At 58.0% G+C, this 17,134-nt stretch overlaps 3 non-coding genes and 5 pseudogenes across 3 annotated transcripts; all 8 read left to right on the forward strand.

Moving 5' to 3' along the window:
* Nucleotides 1-624: 624 nt before the first annotated feature.
* Nucleotides 625-743, forward strand: LOC143417522 (5S ribosomal RNA; annotated as a pseudogene).
* A 4,402-nt stretch (nucleotides 744-5,145) lies between these two features.
* On the forward strand, nucleotides 5,146-5,254 carry LOC143417601 (5S ribosomal RNA; annotated as a pseudogene).
* A 1,327-nt stretch (nucleotides 5,255-6,581) lies between these two features.
* On the forward strand, nucleotides 6,582-6,690 carry LOC143417590 (5S ribosomal RNA; annotated as a pseudogene).
* Nucleotides 6,691-7,827: 1,137 nt separating this feature from the next.
* LOC143417884 (5S ribosomal RNA) lies at nucleotides 7,828-7,946 on the forward strand. The gene has a single exon (XR_013098032.1). It is a non-coding gene; the product is annotated as a 5S ribosomal RNA (ribosomal RNA).
* Nucleotides 7,947-11,163: 3,217 nt separating this feature from the next.
* Nucleotides 11,164-11,272, forward strand: LOC143417602 (5S ribosomal RNA; annotated as a pseudogene).
* Nucleotides 11,273-12,599: 1,327 nt separating this feature from the next.
* Nucleotides 12,600-12,708, forward strand: LOC143417591 (5S ribosomal RNA; annotated as a pseudogene).
* Nucleotides 12,709-13,764: 1,056 nt separating this feature from the next.
* Nucleotides 13,765-13,883, forward strand: LOC143417736 (5S ribosomal RNA). Its single transcript, XR_013097884.1, has one exon. It is a non-coding gene; the product is annotated as a 5S ribosomal RNA (ribosomal RNA).
* A 1,881-nt stretch (nucleotides 13,884-15,764) lies between these two features.
* On the forward strand, nucleotides 15,765-15,883 carry LOC143417942 (5S ribosomal RNA). Its single transcript, XR_013098090.1, has one exon. It is a non-coding gene; the product is annotated as a 5S ribosomal RNA (ribosomal RNA).
* The last annotated feature ends 1,251 nt before the right edge of the window (nucleotides 15,884-17,134 follow it).

Consider the following 17,134-nt stretch of genomic DNA (forward strand, 5'->3'; position numbering starts at 1 on the left):
GCCTGTGGCTTCTGGCTGAGGCCACTTACACCACACCAGGGCCTTAGTTGCTATTGAGGCCAATTACACCACACCAGGGTCTGTGACTCTTGCTCAGGCCACTTACACCACACCAGGGCCTGTGGCACTGGCTGAGGCCACTTACACCACACCAGGGCCTGTGGCTGCTGGCTGAGGCCACTTACACCACACCAGGGCCTGTGGCTGCTGGCTGAGGCCACTTACACCACACCAGGGCCTGTGGCTGCTGGCTGAGGGCACTTACACCACACCAGTGCCTGTGGCTTCTGGCTGAGGCCACTTACACCACACCAAGGCCTGTGGCTCTTGCTCAGGCCACTCACATCACACCAGGCCCTGCGCTTCTGGCCGAGGCCATCTTCACCAAACCAGGCCCTGTGCTGCTAGCTGTGGCCATGTACAACACACCAGGCCCTGTGCTGGTTCCTGAGGCCATCTTCAACAATCCAGGGTCTGTGCTGTTAGATAAATGCTAAACTGAGCCTTTGGGTTAGGGTATTATGCAAACATGCAGGTATGGTTAAAGGATTGTCTTCGTAACTTCAGGTACTTGCCACCTAATCAGTTGAATCCATAAATTGAGACATTGTGCTGGGGCCAGCAGCTTACGGCCGTACCACCCTGAGCACGCCCGACCTCGTCTGATCTCGGAAGCTAAGCAGGGCTGTGCTTGATTAGTACTTGGATGGGAGACTTCCTGGGAATACCTGGTGCTGTAAGCCTTTCATTTTCATGTCATTGAACCGCTTTTGATCCAGAGAAGGGGTGTATTAAAAGACCAAAAGCAGCTGCCCATTAATGAGGGCACATTAACGACATTGCTTTTGGCTCTTTTCCAATGTCTTGTGCTGCTAGCTGATGCCACCTACACCACACCAGGGCCTGAGTGACCGGCTGGGGCCACTTACACCACATCAGGGCCTGTGGCTGCTGGCTGAGGCCACTTACACCACACCAGGGCCTGTGGCTGCTGGCTGAGGCCACTTACACCACACCAGGGCCTGTGGCTGCTGGCTGAGGCCACCTACACCACACCAGGGCCTTAGTTGCTATTGAGGCCAATTACACCACACCAGGGCCTGTGGCTCTTGCTCAGGCCACTTACACCACACCAGGGCCTGTGGCTGCTGGATGAGGCCACTTACACCACACCAGGGCATTAGTTGCTATTGAGGCCACTTACACCACACCAGGGCCTGTGGCTGCTGGCTGAGGCCACCTACACCACACCAGGGCATTAGTTGCTATTGAGGCCAATTATACCACACCAGGGTCTGTGGCTCTTGCTCAGGCCACTTACACCACACCAGGGCCTGTGGCACTGGCTCAGGCCACTTACACCACACCAGGACCTGTGGCTCTGGCTGAGGCCACTTACACCACACCAAGGCCTGTGGCTGCTGGCTGAGGCCACTTACACCACACCAGGGCCTGTGGCTGCTGGCTGAGGCCACTTACACCACACCAGGGCCTGTGGCTGCTGGCTGAGGCCACTTACACCACACCAGGGCCTGTGGCTGCTGGCTGAGGGCACTTACACCACACCAGTGCCTGTGGCTGCTGGCTGAGGCCACTTACACCACACCAGGGCATTAGTTGCTATTGAGGCCCCTTACACCACACCAGGGCCTGTGGCACTGGCTGAGGCCACTTACACCACACCAGGGCCTGTGGCTGCTGGCTGAGGCCACCTACACCACACCAGGGCATTAGTTGCTATTGAGGCCAATTACACCACACCAGGGTCTGTGACTCTTGCTCAGGCCACTTACACCACACCAGGGCCTGTGGCACTGGCTGAGTCCACTTACACCACACCAGGGCCTGTGGCTGCTGGCTGAGGCCACTTACACCACACCAGGGCCTGTGGCTGCTGGCTGAGGTCACTTACACCACACCAGGGCCTGTGGCTGCTGGCTGAGGGCACTTACACCACACCAGTGCCTGTGGCTTCTGGCTGAGGCCACTTACACCACACCAGGGCCTGTGGCTGCTGGCTGAGGCCACTTACACCACACCAGGGCCTGTGGCTGCTGGCTGAGGCCACTTACACCACACCAGGGCCTGTGGCTGCTGGCTGAGGCCACTTACACCACACCAGTGCCTGTGGCTGCTGGCTGAGGCCACTTACACCACACCAGGGCATTAGTTGCTATTGAGGCCCCTTACACCACACCAGGGCCTGTGGCTGCTGGCTGAGGCCACTTACACCACACCAGGGCCTTAGTTGTTATTGAGGCCACTTACACCACACCAGGGCCTGTGGCTCTGGCTGAGGCCACTTACACCACACCACGGCCTTATTTGCTTCTGAGGCCACTTACACCACACAAGGGCCTGTGGCTGCTGGCTGAGGCCACATACACCACACCAGGGCCTTAGTTGCTATTGAGGCCAATTACACCACACCAGGGCCTGTGGCTCTTGCTCAGGCCACTTACACCACACCAGGGCCTGTGGCTGCTGGCTGAGGCCACTTACACCACACCAGGGCCTGTGGCTGCTGGCTGAGGTCACTTACACCACACCAGGGCCTGTGGCTGCTGGCTGAGGGCACTTACACCACACCAGTGCCTGTGGCTTCTGGCTGAGGCCACTTACACCACACCAGGGCCTGTGGCTCTTGCTCAGGCCACTTACACCACACCAGGGCCTGTGGCTGCTGGCTGAGGCCACTTACACCACACCAGGGCCTGTGGCTGCTGGCTGAGGCCACTTACACCACACCAGGGCCTGTGGCTGCTGGCTGAGGGCACTTACACCACACCAGTGCCTGTGGCTGCTGGCTGAGGCCACTTACACCACACCAGGGCATTAGTTGCTATTGAGGCCCCTTACACCACACCAGGGCCTGTGGCACTGGCTGAGGCCACTTACACCACACCAGGGCCTGTGGCTGCTGGCTGAGGCCACCTACACCACACCAGGGCATTAGTTGCTATTGAGGCCAATTACACCACACCAGGGTCTGTGACTCTTGCTCAGGCCACTTACACCACACCAGGGCCTGTGGCACTGGCTGAGTCCACTTACACCACACCAGGGCCTGTCGCTGCTGGCTGAGGCCACTTACACCACACCAGGGCCTGTGGCTTCTGGCTGAGGTCACTTACACCACACCAGGGCCAGTGGCTGCTGGCTGAGGGCACTTACACCACACCAGTGCCTGTGGCTTCTGGCTGAGGCCACTTACACCACACCAGGGCCTGTGGCTGCTGGCTCAGGCCACTTACACCACACCAGGGCCTGTGGCTGCTGGCTGAGGCCACTTACACCACACCAGGGCCTGTGGCTGCTGGCTGAGGCAACTTACACCACACTAGTGCCTGTGGCTGCTGGCTGAGGCCACTTACACCACACCAGGGCATTAGTTGCTATTGAGGCCCCTTACACCACACCAGGGCCTGTGTCTGCTGGCTGAGGCCACTTACACCACACCAGGGCCTGTGGCACTGGCTGAGGCCACTTACACCACACAAGGGCCTGTGGCTGCTGGCTGAGGCCACCTACACCACACCAGGGCCTGTGGCTCTTGCTCAGGCCACTCATATCACACCAGACCCTGTGCTTCTGGCCAAGGCCATCTTCACCAAACCTGGCCCAGTGCTGCTTGCTGTGGCCATGTACAACACACCAGGCCCTGTGCTGCTGGCTGAGGCCACTTACACCACACCAGGGCCTGTGGCTGCTGGCTGAGGCCACCTACACCACACCAGGGCATTAGTTGCTATTGAGGCCAATTACACCACACCAGGGTCTGTGACTCTTGCTCAGGCCACTTACACCACACCAGGGCCTGTGGCACTGGCTGAGTCCACTTACACCACACCAGGGCCTGTGGCTGCTGGCTGAGGCCACTTACACCACACCAGGGCCTGTGGCTGCTGGCTGAGGTCACTTACACCACACCAGGGCCTGTGGCTGCTGGCTGAGGGCACTTACACCACACCAGTGCCTGTGGCTTCTGGCTGAGGCCACTTACACCACACCAGGGCCTGTGGCTGCTGGCTCAGGCCACTTACACCACACCAGGGCCTGTGGCTGCTGGCTGAGGCCACTTACACCACACCAGGGCCTGTGGCTGCTGGCTGAGGCCACTTACACCACACCAGTGCCTGTGGCTGCTGGCTGAGGCCACTTACACCACACCAGGGCATTAGTTGCTATTGAGGCCCCTTACACCACACCAGGGTCTGTGGCTCTTGCTCAGGCCACTTACACCACACCAGGGCCTGTGGCACTGGCTGAGGCCACTTACACTACACCAGGGCCTGTGGCTCTGGCTGAGGCCACTTACACCACACCAGGGCCTGTGGCACTGGCTGAGGCCACTTACACTACACCAGGGCCTGTGGCTCTGGCTGAGGCCACTTACACCACACCAGGGTCTGTGGCTCTTGCTCAGGCCACTTACACCACACCAGGGCCTGTGGCACTGGCTGAGGCCACTTACACTACACCAGGGCCTGTGGCTGCTGGCTGAGGCCACTTACACCACACCAGGGCCTGTGGCTGCTGGCTGAGGCCACTTACACCACACCAGGGCCTGTGGCTCCTGGCTGAGGTCACATACACCACACCACGGCCTTATTTGCTTCTGAGGCCACTTACACCACACCAGGGCCTGTGGCTGCTGGCTGAGGCCACATACACCACACCAGGGCCTTAGTTGCTATTGAGGCCAATTACACCACACCAGGGCCTGTGGTCTTGCTCAGGCCACTTACACCACACCAGGGCCTGTGGCTCTTGCTCAGGCCACTTACTCCACACCAGGGCCTGTGGCTCTTGCTCAGGCCACTTACACCACACCAGGGCCTGTGGCTCTTGCTCAGGCCACTCATATCACACCAGGCCCTGTGCTTCTGGCCGAGGCCATCTTCACCAAACCAGGCCCTGTGCTGCTAGCTGTGGCCATGTACAACACACCAGGCCCTGTTCTGGTTCCTGAGGCCATCTTCAACAATCCAGGGCCTGTGCTGTTGGATAAATGCTAAACTGAGCCTTTGGGTTAGGGTATTATGCAAACATGCAGGTATGGTTATAGGATTGTCTTTGTAACTTCAGGTACTTGCCACCTAATCAGTTGAATCCATAAATTGAGACATTGTGCTGGGGCCAGCAGCTTACGGCCATACCACCCTGAGCACGCCCGACCTCGTCTGATCTCGGAAGCTAAGCAGGGCTGGGCTTGGTTAGTACTTGGATGGGAGACTACCTGGTTCTGTAAGCCTTTCATTTTCATGTCATTGAACCGCTTTTGATCCAGAGAAGGGGTGTACTAAAAGACCAAAAGCAGCTGCCCATTAATGAGGGCACATTAACGACATTGCTTTTGGCTGTTTTCCAATGTCTTGTGCTGCTAGCTGATGCCACCTACACCACACCAGGGCCTGAGTGACCGGCTGGGGCCACTTACACCACATCAGGGCCTGTGGCTGCTGGCTGAGGCCACTTACACCACACCAGGGCCTGTGGCTGCTGGCTGAGGCCACTTACACCACACCAGGGCCTGTGGCTGCTGGCTGAGGCCACCTACACCACACCAGGGCCTTAGTTGCTATTGAGGCCAATTACACCACACCAGGGCCTGTGGCTCTTGCTCAGGCCACTTACACCACACCAGGACCTGTGGCTGCTGGATGAGGCCACTTACACCACACCAGGGCATTAGTTGCTATTGAGGCCACTTACACCACACCAGGGCCTGTGGCTGCTGGCTGAGGCCACCTACACCACACCAGGGCATTAGTTGCTATTGAGGCCAATTACACCACACCAGGGTCTGTGGCTCTTGCTCAGGCCACTTACACCACACCAGGGCCTGTGGCACTGGCTGAGGCCACTTACACTACACCAGGGCCTGTGGCTCTGGCTGAGGCCACTTACACCACACCAGGGCCTGTGGCTGCTGGCTGAGGCCACTTACACCACACCAGGGCCTGTGGCTGCTGGCTGAGGCCACTTACACCACACCAGGGCCTGTGGCTCCTGGCTGAGGTCACATACACCACACCACGGCCTTATTTGCTTCTGAGGCCACTTACACCACACCAGGGCCTGTGGCTGCTGGCTGAGGCCACATACACCACACCAGGGCCTTAGTTGCTATTGAGGCCAATTACACCACACCAGGGCCTGTGGTCTTGCTCAGGCCACTTACACCACACCAGGGCCTGTGGCTCTTGCTCAGGCCACTTACTCCACACCAGGGCCTGTGGCTCGTGCTCAGGCCACTTACACCACACCAGGGCCTGTGGCTCTTGCTCAGGCCACTCATATCACACCAGGCCCTGTGCTTCTGGCCGAGGCCATCTTCACCAAACCAGGCCCTGTGCTGCTAGCTGTGGCCATGTACAACACACCAGGCCCTGTTCTGGTTCCTGAGGCCATCTTCAACAATCCAGGGCCTGTGGTGTTGGATAAATGCTAAACTGAGCCTTTGGGTTAGGGTATTATGCAAACATGCAGGTATGGTTATAGGATTGTCTTTGTAACTTCAGGTACTTGCCACCTAATCAGTTGAATCCATAAATTGAGACATTGTGCTGGGGCCAGCAGCTTACGGCCATACCACCCTGAGCACGCCCGACCTCGTCTGATCTCGGAAGCTAAGCAGGGCTGGGCTTGGTTAGTACTTGGATGGGAGACTACCTGGTGCTGTAAGCCTTTCATTTTCATGTCATTGAACCGCTTTTGATCCAGAGAAGGGGTGTATTAAAAGACCAAAAGCAGCTGCCCATTAATGAGGGCACATTAACGACATTGCTTTTGGCTGTTTTCCAATGTCTTGTGCTGCTAGCTGATGCCACCTACACCACACCAGGGCCTGAGTGACCGGCTGGGGCCACTTACACCACATCAGGGCCTGTGGCTGCTGGCTGAGGCCACTTACACCACACCAGGGCCTGTGGCTGCTGGCTGAGGCCACTTACACCACACCAGGGCCTGTGGCTGCTGGCTGAGGCCACCTACACCACACCAGGGCCTTAGTTGCTATTGAGGCCAATTACACCACACCAGGGCCTGTGGCTCTTGCTCAGGCCACTTACACCACACCAGGGCCTGTGGCTGCTGGATGAGGCCACTTACACCACACCAGGGCATTAGTTGCTATTGAGGCCACTTACACCACACCAGGGCCTGTGGCTGCTGGCTGAGGCCACTTACACCACACCAGGGCATTAGTTGCTGGCTGAGGCCAATTACACCACACCAGGGTCTGTGGCTCTTGCTCAGGCCACTTACACCACACCAGGGCCTGTGGCTGCTGGCTGAGGCCACTTACACCACACCAGGACCTGTGGCTCTGGCTGAGGCCACTTACACCACACCAGGGCCTGTGGCTGCTGGCTGAGGCCACTTACACCACACCAGGGCCTGTGGCTGCTGGCTGAGGCCACTTACACCACACCAGGGCCTGTGGCTGCTGGCTGAGGCCACTTACACCACACCAGTGCCTGTGGCTTCTGGCTGAGGCCACTTACACCACACCAGGGCCTGTGGCTCTTGCTCAGGCCACTCACATCACACCAGGCCCTGCGCTTCTGGCCGAGGCCATCTTCACCAAACCAGGCCCTGTGCTGCTAGCTGTGGCCATGTACAACACACCAGGCCCTGTGCTGGTTCCTGAGGCCATCTTCAACAATCCAGGGCCTGTGCTGTTAGATAAATGCTAAACTGAGCCTTTGGGTTAGGGTATTATGCAAACATGCAGGTATGGTTATAGGATTGTCTTTGTAACTTCAGGTACTTGCCACCTAATCAGTTGAATCCATAAATTGAGACATTGTGCTGGGGCCAGCAGCTTACGGCCATACCACCCTGAGCACGCCCGACCTCGTCTGATCTCGGAAGCTAAGCAGGGCTGGGCTTGGTTAGTACTTGGATGGGAGACTACCTGGGAATATCTGGTGCTGTAAGCCTTTCATTTTCATGTCATTGAACCGCTTTTGATCCAGAGAAGGGGTGTATTAAAAGACCAAAAGCAGCTGCCCATTAATGAGGGCACATTAACGACATTGCTTTTGGCTGTTTTCCAATGTCTTGTGCTGCTAGCTGATGCCACCTACACCACACCAGGGCCTGAGTGACCGGCTGGGGCCACTTACACCACATCAGGGCCTGTGGCTGCTGGCTGAGGCCACTTACACCACACCAGGGCATTAGTTGCTATTGAGGCCAATTACACCACACCAGGGTCTCTGGCTCTTGCTCAGGCCACTTACACCACACCAGGGCCTGTGGCACTGGCTGAGGCCACTTACACCACACCAGGGCCTGTGGCTGCTGGCTGAGGCCACCTACACCACACCAGGGCATTAGTTGCTATTGAGGCCAATTACACCACACCAGGGTCTGTGACTCTTGCTCAGGCCACTTAGACCACACCAGGGCCTGTGGCACTGGCTGAGGCCACTTACACCACACCAGGGCCTGTGGCTGCTGGCTGAGGTCACTTACACCACACCAGGGCCTGTGGCTGCTGGCTGAGGGCACTTACACCACACCAGTGCCTGTGGCTTCTGGCTGAGGCCACTTACACCACACCAGGGCCTGTGGCTCTTGCTCAGGCCACTTACACCACACCAGGGCCTGTGGCTGCTGGCTGAGGCCACTTACACCACACCAGGGCCTGTGGCTGCTGGCTGAGGCCACTTACACCACACCAGGGCCTGTGGCTGCTGGCTGAGGGCACTTACACCACACCAGTGCCTGTGGCTGCTGGCTGAGGTCACTTACACCACACCAGGGCATTAGTTGCTATTGAGGCCAATTACACCACACCAGGGTCTGTGACTCTTGCTCAGGCCACTTACACCACACCAGGGCCTGTGGCTGCTGGCTGAGGTCACTTACACCACACCAGGGCATTAGTTGCTATTGAGGCCAATTACACCACACCAGGGTCTGTGACTCTTGCTCAGGCCACTTACACCACACCAGGGCATTAGTTGCTATTGAGGCCCCTTACACCACACCAGGGCCTGTGGCACTGGCTGAGGCCACTTACACCACACCAGGGCCTGTGGCTGCTGGCTGAGGCCACCTACACCACACCAGGGCATTAGTTGCTATTGAGGCCAATTACACCACACCAGGGTCTGTGACTCTTGCTCAGGCCACTTACACCACACCAGGGCCTGTGGCACTGGCTGAGTCCACTTACACCACACCAGGGCCTGTCGCTGCTGGCTGAGGCCACTTACACCACACCAGGGCCTGTGGCTGCTGGCTGAGGTCACTTACACCACACCAGGGCCAGTGGCTGCTGGCTGAGGGCACTTACACCACACCAGTGCCTGTGGCTTCTGGCTGAGGCCACTTACACCACACCAGGGCCTGTGGCTGCTGGCTCAGGCCACTTACACCACACCAGGGCCTGTGGCTGCTGGCTGAGGCCACTTACACCACACCAGGGCCTGTGGCTGCTGGCTGAGGCAACTTACACCACACCAGTGCCTGTGGCTGCTGGCTGAGGCCACTTACACCACACCAGGGCATTAGTTGCTATTGAGGCCCCTTACACCACACCAGGGCCTGTGTCTGCTGGCTGAGGCCACTTACACCACACCAGGGCCTGTGGCACTGGCTGAGGCCACTTACACCACACAAGGGCCTGTGGCTGCTGGCTGAGGCCACCTACACCACACCAGGGCCTGTGGCTCTTGCTCAGGCCACTCATATCACACCAGACCCTGTGCTTCTGGCCAAGGCCATCTTCACCAAACCTGGCCCAGTGCTGCTTGCTGTGGCCATGTACAACACACCAGGCCCTGTGCTGCTGGCTGAGGCCACTTACACCACACCAGGGCCTTATTTGCTTCTGAGGCCACTTACACCACACCAGGGCCTGTGGCTGCTGGCTGAGGCCACCTACACCACACCAGGGCATTAGTTGCTATTGAGGCCAATTACACCACACCAGGGTCTGTGACTCTTGCTCAGGCCACTTACACCACACCAGGGCCTGTGGCACTGGCTGAGTCCACTTACACCACACCAGGGCCTGTGGCTGCTGGCTGAGGCCACTTACACCACACCAGGGCCTGTGGCTGCTGGCTGAGGTCACTTACACCACACCAGGGCCTGTGGCTGCTGGCTGAGGGCACTTACACCACACCAGTGCCTGTGGCTTCTGGCTGAGGCCACTTACACCACACCAGGGCCTGTGGCTGCTGGCTCAGGCCACTTACACCACACCAGGGCCTGTGGCTGCTGGCTGAGGCCACTTACACCACACCAGGGCCTGTGGCTGCTGGCTGAGGCCACTTACACCACACCAGTGCCTGTGGCTGCTGGCTGAGGCCACTTACACCACACCAGGGCATTAGTTGCTATTGAGGCCCCTTACACCACACCAGGGTCTGTGGCTCTTGCTCAGGCCACTTACACCACACCAGGGCCTGTGGCACTGGCTGAGGCCACTTACACTACACCAGGGCCTGTGGCTCTGGCTAAGGCCACTTACACCACACCAGGGCCTGTGGCTGCTGGCTGAGGCCACTTACACCACACCAGGGCCTGTGGCTGCTGGCTGAGGCCACTTACACCACACCAGGGCCTGTGGCTCCTGGCTGAGGTCACATACACCACACCACGGCCTTATTTGCTTCTGAGGCCACTTACACCACACCAGGGCCTGTGGCTGCTGGCTGAGGCCACATACACCACACCAGGGCCTTAGTTGCTATTGAGGCCAATTACACCACACCAGGGCCTGTGGTCTTGCTCAGGCCACTTACACCACACCAGGGCCTGTGGCTCTTGCTCAGGCCACTTACTCCACACCAGGGCCTGTGGCTCTTGCTCAGGCCACTTACACCACACCAGGGCCTGTGGCTCTTGCTCAGGCCACTCATATCACACCAGGCCCTGTGCTTCTGGCCGAGGCCATCTTCACCAAACCAGGCCCTGTGCTGCTAGCTGTGGCCATGTACAACACACCAGGCCCTGTTCTGGTTCCTGAGGCCATCTTCAACAATCCAGGGCCTGTGCTGTTGGATAAATGCTAAACTGAGCCTTTGGGTTAGGGTATTATGCAAACATGCAGGTATGGTTATAGGATTGTCTTTGTAACTTCAGGTACTTGCCACCTAATCAGTTGAATCCATAAATTGAGACATTGTGCTGGGGCCAGCAGCTTACGGCCATACCACCCTGAGCACGCCCGACCTCGTCTGATCTCGGAAGCTAAGCAGGGCTGGGCTTGGTTAGTACTTGGATGGGAGACTACCTGGTTCTGTAAGCCTTTCATTTTCATGTCATTGAACCGCTTTTGATCCAGAGAAGGGGTGTACTAAAAGACCAAAAGCAGCTGCCCATTAATGAGGGCACATTAACGACATTGCTTTTGGCTGTTTTCCAATGTCTTGTGCTGCTAGCTGATGCCACCTACACCACACCAGGGCCTGAGTAACCGGCTGGGGCCACTTACACCACATCAGGGCCTGTGGCTGCTGGCTGAGGCCACTTACACCACACCAGGGCCTGTGGCTGCTGGCTGAGGCCACTTACACCACACCAGGGCCTGTGGCTGCTGGCTGAGGCCACCTACACCACACCAGGGCCTTAGTTGCTATTGAGGCCAATTACACCACACCAGGGCCTGTGGCTCTTGCTCAGGCCACTTACACCACACCAGGGCCTGTGGCTGCTGGATGAGGCCACTTACACCACACCAGGGCATTAGTTGCTATTGAGGCCACTTACACCACACCAGGGCCTGTGGCTGCTGGCTGAGGCCACCTACACCACACCAGGGCATTAGTTGCTATTGAGGCCAATTACACCACACCAGGGTCTGTGGCTCTTGCTCAGGCCACTTACACCACACCAGGGCCTGTGGCACTGGCTGAGGCCACTTACACTACACCAGGGCCTGTGGCTCTGGCTGAGGCCACTTACACCACACCAGGGCCTGTGGCTGCTGGCTGAGGCCACTTACACCACACCAGGGCCTGTGGCTGCTGGCTGAGGCCACTTACACCACACCAGGGCCTGTGGCTCCTGGCTGAGGTCACATACACCACACCACGGCCTTATTTGCTTCTGAGGCCACTTACACCACACCAGGGCCTGTGGCTGCTGGCTGAGGCCACATACACCACACCAGGGCCTTAGTTGCTATTGAGGCCAATTACACCACACCAGGGCCTGTGGTCTTGCTCAGGCCACTTACACCACACCAGGGCCTGTGGCTCTTGCTCAGGCCACTTACTCCACACCAGGGCCTGTGGCTCGTGCTCAGGCCACTTACACCACACCAGGGCCTGTGGCTCTTGCTCAGGCCACTCATATCACACCAGGCCCTGTGCTTCTGGCCGAGGCCATCTTCACCAAACCAGGCCCTGTGCTGCTAGCTGTGGCCATGTACAACACACCAGGCCCTGTTCTGGTTCCTGAGGCCATCTTCAACAATCCAGGGCCTGTGCTGTTGGATAAATGCTAAACTGAGCCTTTGGGTTAGGGTATTATGCAAACATGCAGGTATGGTTATAGGATTGTCTTTGTAACTTCAGGTACTTGCCACCTAATCAGTTGAATCCATAAATTGAGACATTGTGCTGGGGCCAGCAGCTTACGGCCATACCACCCTGAGCACGCCCGACCTCGTCTGATCTCGGAAGCTAAGCAGGGCTGGGCTTGGTTAGTACTTGGATGGGAGACTACCTGGTGCTGTAAGCCTTTCATTTTCATGTCATTGAACCGCTTTTGATCCAGAGAAGGGGTGTATTAAAAGACCAAAAGCAGCTGCCCATTAATGAGGGCACATTAACGACATTGCTTTTGGCTGTTTTCCAATGTCTTGTGCTGCTAGCTGATGCCACCTACACCACACCAGGGCCTGAGTGACCGGCTGGGGCCACTTACACCACATCAGGGCCTGTGGCTGCTGGCTGAGGCCACTTACACCACACCAGGGCCTGTGGCTGCTGGCTGAGGCCACTTACACCACACCAGGGCCTGTGGCTGCTGGCTGAGGCCACCTACACCACACCAGGGCCTTAGTTGCTATTGAGGCCAATTACACCACACCAGGGTCTGTGGCTCTTGCTCAGGCCACTTACACCACACCAGGGCATTAGTTGCTATTGAGGCCACTTACACCACACCAGGGCCTGTGGCTGCTGGCTGAGGCCACCTACACCACACCAGGGCATTAGTTGCTATTGAGGCCACTTACACCACACCAGGGCCTGTGGCACTGGCTCAGGCCACTTACACCACACCAGGGCCTGTGGCTCTGGCTGAGGCCACTTACACCACACCAGGGCCTGTGGCTGCTGGCTGAGGCCACTTACACCACACCAGGGCCTGTGGCTGCTGGCTGAGGCCACTTACACCACACCAGGGCCTGTGGCTGCTGGCTGAGGCCACTTACACCACACCAGTGCCTGTGGCTTCTGGCTGAGGCCACTTACACCACACCAGGGCCTGTGGCTCTTGCTCAGGCCACTCACATCACACCAGGCCCTGCGCTTCTGGCCGAGGCCATCTTCACCAAACCAGGCCCTGTGCTGCTAGCTGTGGCCATGTACAACACACCAGGCCCTGTGCTGGTTCCTGAGGCCATCTTCAACAATCCAGGGCCTGTGCTGTTAGATAAATGCTAAACTGAGCCTTTGGGTTAGGGTATTATGCAAACATGCAGGTATGGTTAAAGGATTGTCTTCGTAACTTCAGGTACTTGCCACCTAATCAGTTGAATCCATAAATTGAGACATTGTGCTGGGGCCAGCAGCTTACGGCCATACCACCCTGAGCACGCCCGACCTCGTCTGATCTCGGAAGCTAAGCAGGGCTGGGCTTGGTTAGTACTTGGATGGGAGACTGCCTGGGAATACCTGGTGCTGTAAGCCTTTCATTTTCATGTCATTGAACCGCTTTTGATCCAGAGAAGGGGTGTATTAAAAGACCAAAAGCAGCTGCCCATTAATGAGGGCACATTAACGACATTGCTTTTGGCTGTTTTCCAATGTCTTGTGCTGCTAGCTGATGCCACCTACACCACACCAGGGCCTGAGTGACCGGCTGGGGCCACTTACACCACATCAGGGCCTGTGGCTGCTGGCTGAGGCCACTTACACCACACCAGGGCCTGTGGCTGCTGGCTGAGGCCACTTACACCACACCAGGGCATTAGTTGCTATTGAGGCCAATTACACCACACCAGGGTCTGTGGCTCTTGCTCAGGCCACTTACACCACACCAGGGCCTGTGGCACTGGCTGAGGCCACTTACACCACACCAGGGCCTGTGGCTGCTGGCTGAGGCCACCTACACCACACCAGGGCATTAGTTGCTATTGAGGCCAATTACACCACACCAGGGTCTGTGACTCTTGCTCAGGCCACTTAGACCACACCAGGGCCTGTGGCACTGGCTGAGGCCACTTACACCACACCAGGGCCTGTGGCTGCTGGCTGAGGCCACTTACACCACACCAGGGCCTGTGGCTCTGGCTGAGGTCACTTACACCACACCAGGGCCTGTGGCTGCTGGCTGAGGGCACTTACACCACACCAGTGCCTGTGGCTTCTGGCTGAGGCCACTTACACCACACCAGGGCCTGTGGCTCTTGCTCAGGCCACTTACACCACACCAGGGCCTGTGGCTGCTGGCTGAGGCCACTTACACCACACCAGGGCCTGTGGCTGCTGGCTGAGGCCACTTACACCACACCAGGGCCTGTGGCTGCTGGCTGAGGGCACTTACACCACACCAGTGCCTGTGGCTGCTGGCTGAGGTCACTTACACCACACCAGGGCATTAGTTGCTATTGAGGCCAATTACACCACACCAGGGTCTGTGACTCTTGCTCAGGCCACTTACACCACACCAGGGCCTGTGGCTGCTGGCTGAGGCCACTTACACCACACCAGGGCCTGTGGCTGCTGGCTGAGGCCACTTACACCACACCAGGGCCTGTGGCTGCTGGCTGAGGTCACTTACACCACACCAGGGCATTAGTTGCTATTGAGGCCAATTACACCACACCAGGGTCTGTGACTCTTGCTCAGGCCACTTACACCACACCAGGGCCTTAGTTGCTATTGAGGCCAATTACACCACACCAGGGTCTGTGGCTCTTGCTCAGGCCACTTACCCCACACCAGGGCCTGTGGCTGCTGGCTGAGGCCACTTACACCACACCAGGGCCTTAGTTGCTATTGAGGCCACTTACACCACACCAGGGCCTGTGGCTGCTGGCTGTGGCCATGTACACCACACCAGGGCCTGTGGCTGCTGGCTGAGGCCACATACACCACACCAGGGCCTTAGTTGCTATTGAGGCCAATTACACCACACCAGGGCCTGTGGCACTGGCTGAGGCCACTTACACCACACCAGGGCCTGTGGCTGCTGGCTGAGGCCACTTACACCACACCAGGGCCTGTGGCTGCTGGCTGAGGCCACTTACACCACACCAGGGCCTGTGGCTCTGGCTCAGGCCACTCATATCACACCAGACCCTGTGCTTCTGGCCGAGGCCATCTTCACCCAACCAGGCCCTGTGCTGCTAGCTGTGGCCATGTACAACACACCAGGCCCTGTGCTGGTTCCAGAGGCCATCTTCAACAATCCAGGGCCTGTGCTGTTGGATAAATGCCAAACTGAGCCTTTGGGTTAGGGTATTATGCAAACATGCAGTTATGGTTATAGGATTGTCTTCGTAACTTCAGGTACTTGCCACCTAATCACTTGAATCCATAAATTGAGACATTGTGCTGGGGCCAGCAGCTTACGGCCATACCACCCTGAGCACGCCCGACCTCGTCTGATCTCGGAAGCTAAGCAGGGCTGGACTTGGTTAGTACTTGGATGGGAGACTGCCTGGGAATACCTGGTGCTGTAAGCCTTTCATTTTCATGTCATTGAACTGCTTTTGATCCAGAGAAGGGGTGTATTAAAAGACCAAAAGCAGCTGCCCATTAATGAGGGCACATTAACGACACTGCTTTTGGCTGTTTTCCAATGTCTTGTGCTGCTAGCTGATGCCACCTACACCACACCAGGGCCTGAGTGACCGGCTGGGGCCACTTACACCACATCAGGGCCTGTGGCTCTGGCTGAGGCCACTTACACCACACCAGGGCCTGTGGCTGCTGGATGAGGCGACTTACACCACACCAAGGCCTGTGGCTGCTGGCTGAGGCCACCTACACCACACCAGGGCCTGAGTGACCGGCTGCGGCCACTTACACCACATCAGGGCCTGTGGCTGCTGGCTGAGGCCACTTACACCACACCAGGGCCTGTGGCTGCTGGCTGAGGCCACTTACACCACACCAGGGCATTAGTTGCTATTGAGGCCAATTACACCACACCAGGGCCTGTGGCTCTGGCTGAGGCCACTTACACCACACCAGGGCCTGTGGCTGCTGGATGAGGCGACTTACACCACACCAAGGCCTGTGGCTGCTGGCTGAGTCCACTTACACCACACCAGGGCCTTAGTTGCTATTGAGGCCACTTACACCACACCAGGGCCTGTGGCTGCTGGCTGAGGCCACATACACCACACCACGGCCTTATTTGCTTCTGAGGCCACTTACACCACACCAGGGCCTGTGGCTGCTGGCTGAGGCCACTTACACCACACCAGGGCCTGTGGCTGCTGGCTGAGGCCACCTACACCACACCAGGGCCTTAGTTGCTATTGAGGCCAATTACACCACACCAGGGTCTGTGGCTCTTGCTCAGGCCACTTACACCACACCAGGGCCTGTGGCTGCTGGCTGAGGCCACTTACACCACACCAGGGCATTAGTTGCTATTGAGGCCAATTACACCACACCAGGGTCTGTGGCTCTTGCTCAGGCCACTTACACCACACCAGGGCCTGTGGCTCTGGCTGAGGCCACTTACACCACACCAGGGCCTTAGTTGCTATTGAGGCCACTTACACCACACCATGGCCTGTGGCTCTGGCTGAGGCCACTTACACCACACCAGGGCCTGTGGCTCTGGCTGAGGCCACTTACACCACACCAGGGCCTTAGTTGCTATTGAGGCCAATTACACCACACCAGGGCCTGTGGCTCTTGCTCAGGCCACTCATATCACACCAGGGCCTGTGCTTCTGGCCGAGGCCATCTTCACCAAACCA

The sequence above is a fragment of the Maylandia zebra genome, linkage group LG3, assembly GCF_041146795.1.
Source record: "Maylandia zebra isolate NMK-2024a linkage group LG3, Mzebra_GT3a, whole genome shotgun sequence".
NCBI lineage: Eukaryota > Metazoa > Chordata > Actinopteri > Cichliformes > Cichlidae > Maylandia > Maylandia zebra.